Here is a 4,486-nt window from a genome sequence, read left to right as displayed (position 1 = left end):
GTGGGAGGTTTTCGGTGGTGCGTATGAATGGATTTCACTGGGGTTTATCAGAGTTTTTAATTTCACTCGTGTTTGTGGGAGGTTTTCGGTGGTGCGTATGAGTGGATTTCACTGGGGTTGATCAGTGTTTTTTACATTTCACTGGTGTTTGTGGGAGGTTTTCGGTGGTGCGTATGAATGGATTTCACTGGGGTTGATCAGTGTTTTTTACATTTCACTGGTGTTTGTGGGAGGTTTTCGGTGGTGCGTATGAATGGATTTCACTGGGGTTGATCAGTGTTTTTTACATTTCACTGGTGTTTGTGGGAGGTTTTCGGTGGTGCGTATGAATGGATTTCACTGGGGTTGATCAGTGTTTTTTACATTTCACTGGTGTTTGTGGGAGGTTTTCGGTGGTGCGTATGAATGGATTTCACTGGGGTTGATCAGTGTTTTTTACATTTCACTGGTGTTTGTAGGAGGTTTTTGGTGGTGCATATGAATGGGTTTCACTGGGGTTTGTCTGTGTTTTTTTAGTTTCACTGGTGTTTGTGAGAGGCTTTTTAATGGTTATGGCTTATACGGCCCCTCATAGGAAAGTTATCAATGTGTCTGTCCAGAAACTAATGATGAACGCGCAGTTTGCAGAGAAGCATTTCAGTTGCTCGCGGTGGACTGACTTAAAGGGATAGTTCACCCAAAAATTAAAATTTTGTCATCGTTTACACACCCACAAGTTGTTTCGGGCCCACAGTGATTTCTTTCTTCTGTTGAGGATGCTTTGGGGAATGTGGGTGGCCGGGCAATTTCTGGTCCCCAGTGACTCAGTATATTTTTTCCCTACTATGGAAGTTACTGGGGACCGGCAGCTGTTTGGTTGCCCACATTCTTCAAGGTAGTTTATCTTCTTTTGTGTTCAACAGAACAAAGAACTTTATGCAGGTTTGGAACAACCACCTGAGTAAAGAATTTTCATTTTTGGGTGAACCTTACCTTTATCAAAAGCAAAAAAGGCCTCTAACAGTAGCTTGCTCTATTCTTTTTCTATTCAATCTGTTTTTGTTTTTATTTATTATATAATTTAAAAACAAACCTTGCTATGTGTACTGCGTTAAGCTAACTGAGTCTTGTTATAGCACTTGCGTATCATTGCTCTTTTGTTGATTTTAATTGCTTCCATTGTCATCATTTGTAAGTCACTTTGGATAAAAGCGTCTGCTAAATGACTAAATGTACATGTAAATTATACATTGATTTGTTCTTCGTTTGTTTTTTTAACTTATAAAACTGTACAATTACCAGCATTTTACTGTAAAATTACATGAAATGTCTGGTTAGATCTTTTACTGTTTTTCCCCTGTATATAGTATGGGAACTTACTGTTAACCTATCAAGTTTTTTTCGTAGCGTTTTTACAAAATTTTAGTTAAAATTACACTTATTTTTTACAGTGTGGGCTTTGATGTCAGGAAAGCACTGATTCAGCATTTGAGAACATTTGAGAACATACAGCAGCGTTATTGTTTATAACTACTGACATGTTTTTTTTTGTTTAATGAAATTAAATAAAATATAAATATGACACTGTAAAAGAAAATGCATAAAGCTGTGAATAAAACAAAGAATATTGGAGCACGTTGTACATGAAAATACTTTTTCATGTGTTTCAAATTTCACGTTCAGTTCAGTGTTACTTGCCATTTCTTTGTAAATGTTTGTGAAATTTATCAACAATTATTAATATTTATTTTTTCATTTGAATTTTTTTTCCAGTGATGAAAAACTTGATCTTAATAAGCTTAAATAAACTTTGTTAGTCGGTGTGTCCTTGTATCTTTCACCCTATAATTACTCAGGTAGGGTAAGGATAGTCAAATCTAGCCTAAACCATGAAGTATACTCACCTCAGGGATGACGTAAGACTCCTTTGTGGTTGTTCTTGTTTGAGGCTCAGTTTGTAGTTATAAGAAAAGTCTCACGGGAGGCAATCGTAACGATAAAATCTCTTATTTTATTAGTTACAAATCAAAGCAGTTAATGCCAAAATAAAACAAAATCAGCACAAGTTCTATAATCAAACTCTAAACAGCAATATTGGAGATGCTGTTAAGCGCCCCTCATGTCCTTCACACTTAATGCAGGCAGCATCTTACTCCTCAGACCTTATATACTACTTTTTGGGGAATTCTAACACCATTCTGCCATAATCTTATCAATTCCTCCATGCATGTCTTGTATGATCCAATCTTCCCGTTGAAGGTGTATCAGTCTCTGTAACTTATGCTTATAGACGGATGTCCTTCCTTTGCCGCTTACGTTGCTGTCTGCGTCTAGCAATCTTCCTCTTCTTCATCGTAGCCTTCATCTGCACTGTAAAAATTATTGTGATTTTAACAGTAAAATACTGTAAAAATGCTACAGTAAAAACCTGTTAACTGGTTAACAGTAATTTCCATACTATATTCGGGGAATAAATGTAATTACATTTAATGTAATTTTACAGTAAAATACTGTTAAAAATACGGTCATTACAAACAGTGACAAACTGTAAATTGACACTCCCAGAATTCCCTGCATGACACTTCATATTTGATGTTTTTTTGTTGAAATAACTGTTTCTTCTTCGTTTTTTCTTATCAGTTGTGTAAATTAGGGTTTAATCTTACATCTAATGTTGTTAGATTAATGTTTATTGCATTATTTCAGTTTCATGTGTGTCACCATGATGGGGTTTAGTGTTTGTGTGAATGACACTGTGCACCTTCTATATAAAAGTATTGCCCTCCTCAGCTCGTAGAAAAGCTGTTTGTGATGGGCTTTGGTTCATCGTGTGACTTTCTCATCACCACCAGTTTTTGGTGGTTATCAGTGTATTACAATGGTTCAAAACAGATATTAGTACTTCAATATGTTGGTTTATTAACATTACATCCGTTAATGAAATACGGTATTTTATTGTGAATTTAAGTTAAGCCTGTAAAACCTAAAATGTTGCTACCATATTTTTTACGGTGAAGTTCTGGCAACCACAGCTGCCGGTATTTTACCGTAAATGTCACTTTTTATTTATTTTTTTTTTATTTTTTTTTTTACAGTGTGGCTTGATGTTGAAACATGCTCTCATCACCTCTGCCTACCCTCTTGTTGACCTTTTGGTTAATTACATAGCATCAAATTTCACAACTGTTGCTTGTTCATCCTAACAAAGCAAATGTTGCAAGTGCAAGTATCTTTATATCAAGGCACATATGGTATTAACCTAAAAACTAGCAAATAAAATATAACTGAAACAGCTAAATAGCAATACCAATATCCATATCTAAAAACAACTTAGAAATGCTGCCTTGTCAACTAACACAAAAGTTTAACTAATAAGCTATATATATAATAAAAATAAAAAGCACATAACAAAATCACTAAAACTTGAAACCTGAAAATAAAAGTGGATTCAATTATTAATAAATACCTTAATATATAAACAATACTACTGACATACAAATGTATTCTTATCGAAAACCTTATAGATTTATAGTTTATATTCGAGTAGATTAGAAATGTAGTCCGTTTGGAGAGTATAAACACAGTCAGCATCTAACCAGACGTGAAAACAGCAATATAACAATAAAATAAAATAAATAATAAAGTGAAGTGCACACGGTCAATATGAAAATGGCGTGATGTACAGATAGGAAATGAGCCAAATTCAAACAATTCACAATAGTTCAAATGAAGTAATGATATAAGTAGAATAGCCTATTCAAAAGTGGAGTTCATAAGCAAACATTCACAAGAAAACTAATTTGAACAGCCTTTATTTAAAACTTTATTAATAGAGCAATTCAAATAATAATTCAAAACATAGACTTACTTAATGCCACTAAGTAAATGTAACTAAAACTAAGTGTTAGCAAAAAATATTAAATATAATTTTAAGCAATTGAATTAAAACTTAAATAAAATAAAAAAAATTATTACATGAAAATCTTAAATAACAAAAACTTAAATGTCGCCTTGGCAGCTAACTTAAATTAATTGAAAAAAAAAACACTAAAATTGCTAAAACTAAAACTGAAATAAAGCTAAATGGAACTATTTGTGGAGGGAAACTAATAAAACTGACTAAAGAAATTCTAAACCAGTGTTGGGTGTAACTCATTACAAGTCACGCGAGTTACGTAATCAGATTACTTTTTTCAAGTAACTAGTAAAGTAACGCATTACTTTTTTAATTTACAAGAAAATATCTGAGCTACTTTTTCAAAATAGTAACGCCAGTTACTTTGCTTTCCCATTTATTGACTGACAAGTCTCTTGTCCCCATGTTGGGAGAAATCGGAAGTGCAGAGACGTTGTGTGCGCTGTGTGAACATGATGTTACTGTAGTTCTAGACTAAATGTGAATGTGCATTAATTCATCCCACTCACAAAAACAGATTTAGTATTCATCAAAATTAATTAAAGCTCAGAATATGACGCAAACCTGCAATAATTAAATCTGTTAAATAAC

The sequence above is a fragment of the Sinocyclocheilus grahami genome, unplaced genomic scaffold, assembly GCF_001515645.1.
Source record: "Sinocyclocheilus grahami isolate Dianchi unplaced genomic scaffold, SAMN03320097.WGS_v1.1 scaffold94.1, whole genome shotgun sequence".
In the NCBI taxonomy this organism is placed as follows: Eukaryota; Metazoa; Chordata; class Actinopteri; order Cypriniformes; family Cyprinidae; genus Sinocyclocheilus; species Sinocyclocheilus grahami.
The sequence above is the reverse complement of the archived record's forward strand: the minus strand, read 5'-3'. Positions refer to the sequence as shown.